The sequence below is a fragment of the Urocitellus parryii genome, chromosome 5 (assembly GCF_045843805.1).
Source record: "Urocitellus parryii isolate mUroPar1 chromosome 5, mUroPar1.hap1, whole genome shotgun sequence".
NCBI classification, from domain to species: domain Eukaryota; kingdom Metazoa; phylum Chordata; class Mammalia; order Rodentia; family Sciuridae; genus Urocitellus; species Urocitellus parryii.
The window spans coordinates 119,357,661-119,372,568 of NC_135535.1; the positions used below are offsets into that span (position 1 = coordinate 119,357,661).

Here is a 14,908-nt window from a genome sequence, read left to right on the forward strand (position 1 = left end):
AAATTATAGAACCAGAGACCACTCCTTCTGCTGTCATATTTCAACTCACAAGAACCGCTAGAGTGTGCGTCTCAGCTCATTATCACCTCTGCCTGTTTCATATTATTGGCAGTTACTTTTCACTTAAATTTATGTGCTTTTTTTATTAGTTGCTCAAGACAATACAATGATCCTGACATATCATACATTTGATTCAAATAGGGTATGAATTCTCATTTTTCCACGTGTACAGATTGCAGGATCACATTGGTTATACAGCCATGTATATAAATGGATGGCATTAGAGCAGATTATGCTAAGTGAAGTTAGCCAATCCCTAAAAAAACTAATGCTGAATGTCTTCTCTGATATAAGGGAGGTGACTCAAAGCAGAGTAGGGAGGAAGAGCATGAGAAGAAGATTACCACTAAACAGGGAAGAAAGGTGGGAGGGAATGGGAGGGAGAAAGGGAATTGCATAGAAGATGGAAGGAGACCCTCATCATTACACAAAATTTATGTGCTTTTTTATGTCTTAATTTGGTAATAATAATTAATCCAAAATACTAAAGGATTTTCTATTTACCCAAGCCACTGAAATTTAAAAATGGACCAATATTCAGAAGTGGTGCAGATTTGATGCTACTATATGGACCAGCATCATCACCTCAGAGATGACAAGCCCTTGTTAGAGTGGCCTTGCTGCTGGACACATGGCCCAGACAAACCCCTACATTTGGTTATAACAAATAAATGGAGCCAGATGTGGTGGTGCAGGCATGTAATCCAAGTGGCTCCAGAGGCTGAGGCAAGAGGATCTTAAGTTCAAAGCCAGCCTCAGTAACTTAGTGAGGCCCTGTTTCAAAATAAAATTTTTTTAAAAGGCTGCAGATTGTGCATCAGTGGTTAAGCACCTCTGGGTTGAATCCCCAGAACAAACAAACAAACAAAGGCAGGGGTGCGGTTGGTGGAGATTACACCTAGTTCACTCAAATTTTACTCAAGTAGAAAGTTAAAACTGTAAAGTGCTGGATTATCATACTCAAGTTAAAATAAATGAAGCACAAGTAAACACCATAAGAACAAATCATGTCAACACATTTTTTTAAAAGATTTCTTTGTAGTTACAAAGTGATAGCATGCCTTTATTTTATTTGTTTATATTTATTTGGTGCTAAAATTTGAACCCAGTGCATCACATATACTAGGAAAATGCTCTCCCACTGAGCTACAGCCCCAACCCCTCAACACTCTTTTAAGCTATGAGAAGCAGTTTTCAGTGGCATTGTATGGCATGGTGACCTTTAGCTGAGATTCAAAACTACGTTTATTTTGATAAAAACATAATTAAATCAGTGACAATATTGAACAGATATGATTGTAGAAGGTCCTGAAGCACCAACAAAGATAGGGGTAGTATTTCCTAACCTAGACATGTTGGGATGTGGGTAGGTTTCATCTTTTTATTATTTCTCACATCTTTCCCATAAGTTAACATGGTATTTTTTGTTTTAAATGCAAAATAAAAATCAAATGCAAAAAATGCACAGGAAATAAAAGTGGACATGACAAGAATGAATAAATAAAAGCCTTCAGTGAGTCCTGTGTCATATAAAGCATAAAAAGAGAACAGAGAAAAAAACATGAATCCTATCACTGTGTTGTGCTCTGGAGTCATGTCTTCATTCTCAGCACCTTTAGGATTCAAATGTGACATTTGATTTTGAGAAGCTTTGCTGATACCTCCCTACTGTACTGACTGAAACATCTTGAGTTTTAGCAAAAGCACTGTGATCATTTAAATTGGGGCTCTGGCTCTTCTTCAGTACATGGTACTTGCTTCTTCTTGATGTTTGCCAGTAAATTGAAGGTGTTGGATTGAGGCAGTTTTCCTTTCTCCCATTCTGCCCCTTGCTGCAGCACCTGGTCTCCACCCAGGGTACATCCCAGGTCCTTGGACTTGGGTGATGGTGACTAGACAAAAAAATGGATTATACCAGACCTCATAGTGGATATGAACAGTTTTTAGTCCAAATAAGAGTAAATTCAAATGTGTAGGAACTGAGGCCATGGATTCTTGAGGGTAACAAGCCCTGACCTTTTCTCATGACAGAAAGAAAGTTGCTAATCCCAGCAGCTTGGAAAGCTGAGGCAGGAGGATTACAAGTTCAAAGCCAGCCTCAGCAATTTAGCAAGGCCCTAAGCAACTTAGTGAGGCCCTGTCTCTAAATAAAGTATAGAAAAATGGCTGGGGATGTAGTTCAGTGTTAAATGCCCCTAGGTTCAATCCCCAATATCAAAATAAATACATAAATTTAAATGACATGACTATGTTATGAGTCCCTTTTGAACATCTCAGGCTTTATGGCTAGCATCACCTGAAACACTGAAAACAGAGTCCACTGAGAATCTCTAGATCACTATTTGGAAAGGAAAATAGATCAAGATCCCCATGAGTTGATTTATGACATAAGGCTGCTGAGGTAAGACAAGGAAAGTATATTGTTGGTCTTGCCTGATGATGCCAGGTATGGGGGGATGTGCTAATTTGCTCATGAAATAAAACCACATCTGGTAGAACAGCTGTAACTGAAGTCACCATCTTCTTAAGCTTATGGTAATTTACTGTCATTCTCTAAGATACATCTTTTTTTTTTTTGCACAAGCTACACAGGAATGTTGAATGGGATAGAGTGGGAATCATACCCCCTATATCCTTCAAGTCCTTGATGGTGGTACTATTGTTTTCCAATCCCTCCAGGAATGCAGTATTGTATTCAATTTAATATTTTTCTGGGTAGAGACAGTTCTAGTGTCTTCCACTTCACCTTTTCCACCATAATAGCCCCCCACTCCAAGGGTCAGGGAACCAATTGTGGGGAATCCACAGCTGCTAAATATGTTTATTTCAATGATGCGTTAAAGAATAGGTGAATTAACAGCAGGTGGGATCAGGGACCTTTGAGCCAATTGTGAGATGCATTTGAGCTAAAATTCCATTGATCACCTGACCTCAGTCAGCCAGCCCCTATCCTACCTTTTGGGTCATATCAGTGTTTTGGGTTTACTAGAATCAGTGTCAGTTCAGAGGCATGTCCCATAATCTCCCTAACACCTGGTTATTTCTAGTATCTTCAGTGCACAGTCATCCTGGTAAGAAGTGGTAGGTCTCTTGGAATAAGTCTGGGAGAAAGATTAATCATTTACATGTTGGCAATGTAGAGGGTCTTTCCACAAGGGCACCCAACCTTCCCTACATTCAAGGCCTTCTGTTCTGCAAACTGGCTCCAGTCTGGGAATTGACTAAGGGAAGACATTCAACTCTTTTTGTGATTCAAGTTTGACTTCTGTTCACTTGATCTAGAACTCTTATGCTATGCAGATTCAGTAAGAATTTAGTAGACTTCCCATCTATTTAATTCCTAGAAACTCAGTAATCAAGTAACCAGTGCTATAGGTCTCTCTAATTGATCCTTTGGTCTCACTATCCTCATGGTAATCATAATCACCTGAGTGCTGCTATTTTGCCCCTACCAACCCAGGATCAACTTTTTCCTACTATATGCTTTAAGTTTTCTAATTTAGTGGCAGCAGTTCCCATTTAATTTCTGACCTACAGTAAAATTGACCAGTGATATTTTTAAGGGTCTTGGGAATTTGTACAGATTTATTTCTCAAAATCACTATGAAAGATGTATTCTATGTACTTTGTTTTAGGGTAGGTGAGCAGATACTAAGGACAAGGTCATTCTAAGTTATATCTTCCTTAACCTTTGGATTATTTCTTCTATGTCATTCCAAGAGGAATAATTGAATTTAGGTCACTTTTTGATCCACATTTCAGTCAGCAAACCAAATAATGAGATCCTGTGCTAGTACTGAGCTGAAATATTAAAAGCAGAATCCCTACTTAGTGGGCCTCAATCAGTACATTTGGTCTCATCCAACTTTGTGTTTCTTCCACTGTTGTCTCTTAAGTCCACTGCCACACATATTCCCTCATTTTTATGTCTACATAAAATGAAAAAAAAAATCATGTAGCCTTTATGGAGTGTACCTTCTCAAGGATCCACTTTGAACCATAATTTTAAGGTCTATTGGGAGTAGAGTATGGTTGTAGACCTTGAAGCAAAAAGGGCAATGAGGGTGGGTCCTGAGGGGCATAAGTAGTTTTTTGCCTGGAGGCTGCCTCAGGGCAGGTGACTAGAGTCCCTTCAGGCAAAGGTGGGTTAACTCAGATGGGGGAGGAGCAGCTGCTCCTAATGGCAAAGAGAACTGGGAATTTAGAGGTTCCACCTCTCAAATGTCATCAAGATCTTGCCAACAGTGCCATTTCAATTTATGGACCACCCCCACCCCGACCCCTGGCCCTAATCAATGCCCTCACAGCAGACACTCTGCAATGTTGGGAATTTAATGTGCATCATAATGCAGCCACTCACAGGATGTGATTCTGGGTTTACTTTTTGGCAATATCAGCTCTGTGATTATAGGGAATGAGGGTTTCTTCCAGGGCAGATGTAGAATCTTTGTGGTCATTTGTGTGAGAATTGAGCTGGGAATTCAAATCCCTGAGTTTATCCTTTCTTTAGTCTATTTTGACCATAACAATTAGGGGCACTAGCCAACAGTATAGTTGTTATTAGTTTGAGGAAAATGCTCCAAAGTATCAAACACATGGCCACCCAGAACCTTCTGTCTTATGATTAGGAATGTGCAGTGGAGATACTTTGCATACCTCTGTTGCTGCATCATGTGGTGAACTATCAGTGTTTTCTTCAGGTGCTCTGTTCTTTTACTGCTGCTAGCTTGGAAAATGACTGATGGGGTCTTGACTTTTTGCAAGAAATATGCCATCTCTTTTCCTTTATTGAGGATAATGCATTGTAGAAAGTTCCTTATCCTGTTCCTGAAGTGCCTCTCTGAAGGAGCCAATCCTTTCTCTGGAAGGAGCCTGGGAGCGCTTGTGCCACAGTGCGTCTCCTACCTCCCTGATCTGGGCAGGGGGCCATCCCCCAGCATGGGAGAGCTTCTCTCCTTCAAACCTTCCTTCCTCATGCCTGAACTGGGCCACACACAGCCCTCTCTCTTATCGGACCAAACTTTTTCTTCTTGCTCTTCCATGGGTCTAGGAGCTTGTGGATCTTGCAGGTTCTGGCTGTTCTCTTTGCTGGTTGAGACCCTATAGCCCCTGATCCATGGACAAACTGCTACTGGATATGCTTAGGAAGCTGAAGAGAGTCCTGGGAAGACAGGATGTCTGTGACCAGGAGCACCTCAGTCCTGAAGGAATACTTCAGGGACACAGTCTTGAAGGATAACACCAATGGCCAGATCTTGAGGCTGGTTCTCTGGCAGAGCCCTTGCTCTCAGTCAGGAGTCTCCTGGGCCTTGGGAAGTAGAAATTCTGGAGGAAGAATTTCTGAACCATGGTAAAGCAGAGACTATAGTTCCTGACAGGGTTATACTTCCATACCCTCTGGTTTGTAGGGTTATGTAATTAGTTCTGAAAGATAAGTTGGATGTGGAATTGATAGGTCATTTCTGAGCCCGAATTGTCAGGACAAAACCAACAAATATGCTTTCCCTTCTGCATTGTGACCCAGAGTTCCCAATAGGTCATCAAAGTGAGACAAATATGTGAGCTTAAAGATTGACTTGACTTGACATGAGCAAATGAAACCTGGAACCAAGGCCCAGCCTGACTGCTTAGACCAGAAACAAGACTCACAGTCAGACTTCAGTGAGCTAAGCCACCAGCAAGAAGTGACATGCAACACATTCAACAGGGCATAATGACTGGGAACATGGTCTTACCAAAAAGACTTTAATGAGGAGATCCAACAGAACTCACGGGCAGATGCCTACGCATCTTCAGAGTTAAGATCAGACAAACTGCCTTAGCAGTCAAAGACCAACCTGAAGAGCTGACACATAACAGGACATCTCCACCCATCACAAAATTCCACTCAAATACCATCCTGCAAAGAATCAGGTATAGCACTAAGAAATCAGGGCACTCCTGAAAGAAGTTCACTCATCTGAAAGATATTACTGGGTCAAATAAAGAACAAATTCTGGGGGTCATTCTGTAATTTGGCATAGTTGGTAGACAAAAATCATGCTTAATACTGCCCCTCTAAAGTTTGCTGGCAATATTGAAAACTGGACTGATTTATTTTGTTTGTCTCTTTTGTCAATTTGAGCTGTGTACAGGTACTTAGAGACTCTGAAGCTGGAAAAGGAATGTAAGAAAATCACAAAAGAGCTCCCATGTGGCAATTTCATGGCAGACTCTGTCCAAGCTGTGTTATGTTGGAGGATTTCTTCCCATGTGCTACCATTGTACATTCCAGACAAGCTTTGATTAAATAAAGGTACATGTCTACCAAGACGGTGCTCTGTGCACTAACACATGCACATATTTTATGTGGATTATATTAGCTTTGGCCTGTGCACAGCCCTCAATATCCATAGTACATTTGCAGGGCCACTTGGTCAAAAAGTTTTAAAAATGAGAAAAAAAGTGGTGACTTTAAAATAGAACATCCCTTTGCCCTTATATGCTAAAAACTTTTAGAACAAATAAATAGAATTATGTATTTTGCATTTAGAGACAAAAATGTCCCTGTAATTCATGCACCTTTACACAAATCTCATTTGCAAGCCCCTTTATTGTGATTTGAATAAATCTATTTTCTGAAACAGGTCAACTTCATCAGGATCCTCCTTGTGAATAGAAAAAAATATGTTTTATAAAAAATATCAGGAAAATTTTACTTTTATAAGATTTTTTCCTCAAAATTTTGATTTATAGTTCTGATTTATATTAAGACTTGACATATCTTTAGATATTATAATTTATTATTTTAATATTTTTAAAAATATTTGAATTAAAAAACAGTAAATTTTGTATTATATATTACTTAGAAAATTGCAGAGTTCAAATAAAGTCTCATTTTGAAAAAAGCCATTTAGTATCTTTTAAAATTTTTTTTTACTTGTTAATGGGCCTTTATTTTATTTGTTTGTGGTGCTGAGAATTGAACCCGATACCTTGCACATACCAGGCTGTGCCACAGCCCAGCCCCCACTTAGTATGTTAAGGACAAATCTAAACATTTTCCCCAATATAGTAACTGTATGGAATTGAGAAATAAGTAGCTTAATGCTAAAAATAGTTTCTAAAATGCTCATCCGTGAATTCATTAGGAAAAAAATAATTTTTCTGGTCCACCAACAGATGGATGCAGTCTATGTTTTGAGGAAACAAATTCAATGGCTCAGCATGGGAAAGGCTGACAATTACAAGAAAACAGAACAATCCAATCAGTTCCTTTTGTTTCTTTTGACTTTATGTTGTATAAATAAATGATCTATATTCTAAATGCTAATTTTGATTGTGTTGCAATCAAAGCAGTTGAAAATGTTCACTCTCTCTGATAGAGTCTTGCAAGCAGGTTGACACTTCTAGATTTACAGCCCAGGATTTTAGCAACTGAGTTATGAAAAGAGCAGTCCCGGTCTGGAAATGAGTTTGCAAGCATTTGTGGGGAGCAGAAAAGAAAAAAAAACGTAATATGATTTCTCTAGTCAATTTCAACAAACCTCTGCCAAGAACATGGTTCTCTTCATCAAGCCTGCACCTACAATTGAGGTTGGAAGGCAGCAGCCTCTGTAAATGCTATGAGCCAGCTTGATCCAAGGTTCCTAGAGCAACAATAACTGCAGAACAAGGGACTCCTTGCACAAGCAAAATGTGGAATGCAAGGCTCACGTTGTTTCTTTTGGATGCAGTTTTCTGGGTGTTTATTTTTGCTTTTCAACTTTCACTTGGATAACTATGGAACACAAAATTTCTTAAGGAGATTTTTGGAGAAGAAAAATGAAGTTGAATACTATAGCATGTTCTTATCTTGAATGCAGAAATTTCAGCAATATGCTTTTGTATGGAAAATATTAACTATTTGAAATTAAGAAATATCAATTGAAAAACCAGTCAAATCCAATTTTTAGGTATTTAAACTTATATCTAATGGCATCAATTTTCTCAAGCAGTTATAGATTTTACTGTTTAAAATCCATAAGTTTTGAAAAGTTTAATTTCAGATATCTTAACATGCTAACTTTTCAGCAATTTGCCTCTTTGTACAAAAAAAGTTAAGGTATATTCTAATATCAGGGCCAATTTTTTAATCTGTATATTGAAAACACAACTTCAGCAACCTCAGACTTTAAATGGTGTCACAGAGCTGGGGCCTTTCAGGAAACTGAAGCAACATGAACCTCCCCCCACCCCAATTCAAACCCTGATTCTTGCAAAAGATTTCTGAGTAACAGGAATGAGTTTGTTAGAAGGAATGGGAAAGGGACACTCTCAAAGGATTGAGGAACAGTGTGTCTCTCTTGCACTCCAGTTTTATCGGGACCTCAGAGAAGTTTCCAGAGAGTCTTGTTTAGATCGACCTCTTTTTTTTTTTTTTAAAGAGAGAGTGAGAGAGAGAGGGGGACAGAGAGAGAGAGAGAGAGAGAGAGAGAGAGAGAGAATTTTAACATTTATTTATTTTTTCTTAGTTCTCGGCGGACACAACATCTTCGATTGTATGTGGTGCTGCGGATCGAACCTGGGCCGCAGGCAAGCTAGGCGAGTGCGCTACCGCTTGAGCCACATCCCCAGCCCAAGATCGACCTCTTGACTTGATTGATATGAAGATGACATCAGACTTTCAAGTCTCCACTGCCATGACAACAGTATTTCATTTGGCCCATGCCTAAATGGTTCTCATTGAATTTTTTTTTTTTTTTTTTTTTGTAGTGGGGATAGAACTCAGGGACACTCAACCACTAAGCCAAATCCCCAGCCATATTTTGTATTTTATTTAGAGACAGGGTCTCACTGAGCTGCTAAGCACCTCACCGTCTTGCCATTGCTGAGGCTGGTTTTGAACTCATAATTCTCCTGTCTCAGCCTCTTGAGTTGCTGGGATTACAGGCACACTTAGCTCTCATTTGATTCTTTTTTTTTTTTTAAAGAGAGAGAGAGAGGTTCAGAGAGAGAGAATTTTAATTTTTTTTTTATTTTTTAGTTATCGGTGGGCACAACATCTTTGTTTGTATGTGGTGCTGAGGATCCAACCCGGGCCGCACGCATGCCAGGCGAACGAGCTACCACTTGAGCCACATCCCCAGCCCCCTCATTTGATTCTTTTTTTTTTTTCTTTATTTTTTTTTTAAAGAGAGAGTGAGAGAGGAGGGAGAGAGAGAGAGAGAGAGAGAGAGAGAGAGAGAGAGAGAGAATTTTTAATATTTATTTATTTTTTTTAGTTCTCGGCGGACACAACATCTTTGTTGGTATGTGGTGCTGAGGATCGAACCCGGGCCGCACGCATGCCAGGTGAGCGCGTTACTGCTTGAGCCACATCCCCAGCCCTCATTTGATTCTTAACAATAAATTTTTACAGATTTTATGGTTAGGAGGATACCATCCTTATCTCCCCGAGTTTTGGGATTTGGTGTATGAAAAGGGTCACAAAAAGTCTCCCCTTTCAGGGTAACTTGGGCTTCTCTTATTGACATTTTTCCCAGGCTTGCATTTCTTCTGCAGATAATAAGTAGTTTGCTGAGGAATGTACATATCCTGTCCACTTAGGCCAGGCAGGGCTGCAGGTAAATTTCTTCTTGGAAAATAAAGCATATAGTTATCATTACCCATTTTATAGAATTATTTCCCTCCTTGTGTTCCCATCATTCATATCTGTCTGTCCCTAACAATGGGAACTCTAGAATAAAAGGAGAAGAGATTTCAAAAATAGACTCTAGGAGTGTTTAATTCTTTCTTTAATAATAATACTAAGCCATTACTATCTCCACAATAACCAGTTCTTCTAGTAAATACACTGAAAAATGTAGTGGCAAGATCACAGGCCATGGTGCTCAGCTCCTTGGGCACTGCTTCACTCATTTTGGTCCTTGGACATACATAAACCTGCCCAGAATTCTCTATAAAGTCCTCTCAATACCTTTCAGAGAGCCCTTTCTTTGGTTTGTTGTAAATATTTTTCTAAGAAATATTTTATTGCTTTTCATAAATCAATTGAAAAAAAATAAATATGTATGTAAATAAAATACATGACTAAAACTAAACATATAAAACAAAATATAAAATGTGGAAACATCTTTAATTGATTAATAAATATGTTCTCTGTATTGAACCAGAAAATTACTTTAAAAACAATAAAACACATTGAATTTTAAATTATTCTGGGTTTTGGGAGGTTAGAAAAGGGTGGATTGTATGACACTGGAATTTAATGTGTTTTAACTAATGTAATTATTTAAGTGTATTAGCTAAATATTGGACTGTTATTGGTGTAATAGAAAAAGTAATTTACTCAGTGACACCCAAGTAGCATAAATGGATTAATATACCTCGAAAAAAATCATAATAATCAGCCCTAGCTTCCTGCACATGGTAGAAGATGGTGATCCTTATGTTTAACAGTAACCTTGTCCTGGCCTTCTCACACATGAACTCCTGGTGTAAGGGGTCCTTTTGAAAGGAAAAACCCCCAAGTGTTTTTTTCTTCCTCATTTCCTGTTCTTCCTCCTAATTTTCTCATGCTAAGAACAGAAGTATATCAATTACTCCCAGAGCCCCATTGGCAGCCCTCAGAAAGTTTGAAAAGCCTGAATGGTAAGGCATCTCTTTTTTTTTTTTTTTTTTTTTTTTTAATGTATACAAAGGCCTTTATCAAGTTTGGTGAGTCACTTGAGCCTGTGGTTACAGAAATTACTTGTATTTACGAACCCCTGGCCACTAGTGATGGCCAACAATCTCTACTTCCCCTGCCACAACACACACACATATATATATACACACACTCTCAATGTTCTATGAAATACCTATAATTACATCTTGCAAAGGATTACACATCCAATGACTTCACTAATGATGCAAACAGTTTATGTCCTCCCATACTGACAGATAAAAACACATACATTCTCTAAGCACAAAGCTTATAGTCACAAATAACTTTCTGCTTAAAGACAATTTCAATTAATAACCACAATGGGAATTTAGTTATGTAATGCAACCACTAATCTAACATGTCACCAATAAAATCTAAGCAGATTTATCACAAAACCAGGGTTATATTCATTGGACATGCATTAATAATCTATACAACTTAACATTACACCAGAAAAGGAATTTATAAAACTTCTCTTAATTTTTGGTGGTTTTCAAATTTCATGGCACAATTACCAAAAAAACTGTAAAAACAGATTTCAAATATATTCAATAAAATGGTAAAAAATTGAATAAGCCTTTAAATTTTTATACTCAAGATTTAAAACATCAAGCTGGTCCCAATCTGTCAAAATTGACAGATAAATATTTACAATGACTAGACAGACTTTAGTTACAGCGGTATTGGAGGTCTACTCCCTCCTCTCAAAACCCTTTGGGGTTAATTTCTCAATGCAAAACATGTCTTTGTAAATACTGTGATAATATAAAATTTAAAACATACCTACAATCAGGACAGGAATGAAAATAACATTTAAGTCAATCTTTTTTCTGACCTGTTAGCATAAAGCCTTCTGGCTCCCAGTCAACACTGTCCCGTAATATAAAACTAGTAAGAGTAGAATAACTTCACCCTGTTGTAGTGGCTGACATTCTTCTACAGAATTACCTTTCACTATTTATCAAAGCAGGGCTTAAGCTCCATTAATCTGCTTCTACAGAGTATAATTAGCAGAGCACCAAATTTATACACTGGTATAGCAACTTAAAATGCTAAGCACACTTTTCAAACAGAAGCAAACCTATTTTTTCCATGTACCACATTGTTCTCAAAACTTATGTGGCTACCAATAAGAAAAGAATTAGGGAAGCTTTGAACATATCTTGTACTTTTCATCAAGGCTAAAGTGCAAAATATCTCCATATTTCTGATACTTTAATAGGGTAAAAAAACATCAAACACATAATAAAGGAACTAAAGTGACAGTAGGAACTAATACAAAAAGCTTAAATAAACAATTGAGGACTACGTATTACTACCAATTTAATTTTTCTTTCTTCAGTGAAATATGTCAATGACCCATGTGCTCATAGAACTTAAGGTTTTGATTCTCTTCCCCAAGACCAGAACATCTAAACTTACAGGGAGGAAAAAAGGAAAAAAAAATAACATTGCATGACAATGGACACCAAGTTCATACAGAACCTCTTTTAAAAACGAGATATTATGGAAGAAAATACCATGAAAATAATAATCCTATGAGAATTGTTTTTAAGCACAGTAAGTTTGAGCCTCAGTCTTCATGAAGATACTACAGTTTATATAGAAAACTATAAATATACAAGACTCCAAGGAAAAAAAGTCAGAATACATATTAACAATCTGTAGGCCTAAAAAACTTTTGAGGGGAGACGGAAAAGGACGGCCAACTGAATCTTCACTTAAGAATACAGAACTATGAAAAATTCCCAGGTCAAAGGTGCTCCCAATGGATCCATACTTTGTGAAAGCACACAACTTAGATATATTCTTCAAAGGAAAGCAAAAGTACTGAATAACTATAGTCCCTTCCAAAAAGTAAATCTTAAATTAAGGGGAAATGACTCTAAAAGTGTAAACGAGTCTGGCTCAGAAAGAAAAATTGAACAACATATCCAAGATCTGTCCATAAAAGTAATGATGGTACATCTTTAATATTAAAGAAACAGGCTATAAAAAAGTTCAGTCTCAGAATTGGTTTTTAAAAGCTCATTTGTGCTCCTTGGTGGGTGCGTAATAAAGTTCCATGGGTTTATTCACTTTCCAGTACTTCTCACTGACCAATTCCAAAGAAAAAGAGCCATTTAATACAGTGAACTGGCCACTTGCTGTTGCTATATAAATGGTATACTGCTTCTCACTGGCTGTGTCAAGGTTCATCTGGTTTGATTCTCCCTTGCTTCGAAGTTCTTCTAAAGCTAATCTCACAGCCAGATACTTGGATAAGTGATCAACAGTGGCATTACCTGAAGTCTTTATATATCTTGTCTGTGCACTGTCATCTTTTTCCATAAGTGTGGGATGAGGCCTGAATACTAATTCAATTTCACTAGCACCATCTATTACTGGATCAATTGCCACTGTTGCATTGTTATTATCAAGTTCAAGCCCAGAATCATCAGATGTTTTGGTCCGTTTGTTACTAGGGCCTGCTTCCTGATTGCTATGTGTGGATGCATTACTACAATGTGAACTGTCACCATTATCTTCTGCTCCACTGCCATTTTCAATCTGCTGTTTCTTGCCTTGCTGTAATCTGTTCATGGCCTGTATCTTCAGTCCTTCCTCAATGCTGTGACTGAGTGCCTGTTGATTATTGTGCTTGTTGATCCTGGCTAATACTCTCTCTTGATGAGCTCCATACTCATCACGACTTGGATAAATTTTGCTGATGAGTGCATCAAAGTTTGGATCTGGCGTTAGTGATCTTTTGGAAACTAGCTTTTTCCGACAAGTAGGACATTCTTTGTTGCCACTTCTAAGGGCTGTGATAATACAATCTGCACAAAAACGATGCAAACACTCCTTTGTAGTCATGGTGTTCTTCAACATATCCAAACAAATTGGGCACATTAATTCACTGTGTAGACTTCTAGGTGAAACCACAATCTCCAAGCCATCTGTTATTGCCTCCTGAGGTGTTCGTTGTAATTCATATAAACTGAGTTCCCATGTTTTGCTTAATGGTTGAGTTCCATTTGTCTGCACAGCCTGAGACATTGCGGCTCCTACCCCAGCCCGGGGCTCCGCTGGCCGCGGCCGGAGCGAGACTCAGGTATCAGCCTCCGCGGCCAAAGGCGCCGCCGCACAATATGGCGAGCCTCGGCTTCCGCAATGGAGCTCGGGAAATACAATAGGGGCCGCTCAATATTCATGAGAGACGGAGGGGAAGCCTGCTCGGCCGGTGCTACGGGGAGGGCGGGAAGAAGCGAGTGAGGGAGGAGGCGGAGGCGCGGGACGGGGACGTGCACGGCGCGGGGAGGCCCGCGGCGCGAGGGGAGGGGGCGCCTGCGCGTGCAGTAAGGCATCTCTTAAATAGCACTGGGCTGGAAAAAGATGTGCAGTAAATCCCTATATAGTATTTCCACTGGCTTCATAGAAAATATGTAAATAGCCTAAAGTGCATGGGAAATAGCAAGATATCATAAAATAAACTAAATAGTGCATTTTGATTACTTCTTGCCATTGTTTTTAATATGATTAGCTTAAGTATATATTCATATAATTTAATGTTAAAATAATGATTGTATTTTAACACTGGCTTGCAAAAGTCAAGAAAAGTTAATGGTTGGCTTGTTCTGGCTGCTGAAAATGGATACCAGCATGTGACTATTCAATGAAAAAATATTAGAAAAATTTCCTTTAAAATCAGGAGGAAGACCCAGTGGTTCTGGAGACTGAGGCAGAAGGATCACAATTCAAACCCAGCCTCAGCAACTTCTCAAAGTCTTGAGCAACTTAATGAGAACTGTTTCAAAATGAAAAAATAAAAATGTTTCAAAATGAAAATCTAAAAGAATAAAAAGGCTTAGTGAGCCCATGTCTCAAATGGAAAAAGGCTGATAAAGGCTGTGGCTGTGCCTCAGTGGTTCAGCATCCCTGGATTCAAATCCAACCACCCCCACATATATCCTTGTTGTAATAGGACCCATTTAAAATTAGAAGCCCCAAGTACCATTAAATACTATTTTTCCTACTTATTATTCATTTTCTGGTAAAACTAATTTCTCTGTCCCAGATTCCTAGAAGCCATCATCTTACGAAGAGAATGGAAGCTAAGATTGCTGTCCCTCAAAGTCCTGCTGTCCACAAAGGTAGAAATAAAACCATGACACTTCCCTGGCCTGCAGTCTGGGCATATGC

General features: G+C 38.6%; 1 pseudogene; it reads right to left on the bottom strand.

The window, feature by feature from the left end:
• Window positions 1–12,639: 12,639 nt before the first annotated feature.
• LOC113180152 (E3 ubiquitin-protein ligase RING2 pseudogene) lies at window positions 12,640–13,891 on the bottom strand (annotated as a pseudogene).
• Between the last annotated feature and the right edge of the window lie 1,017 nt (window positions 13,892–14,908).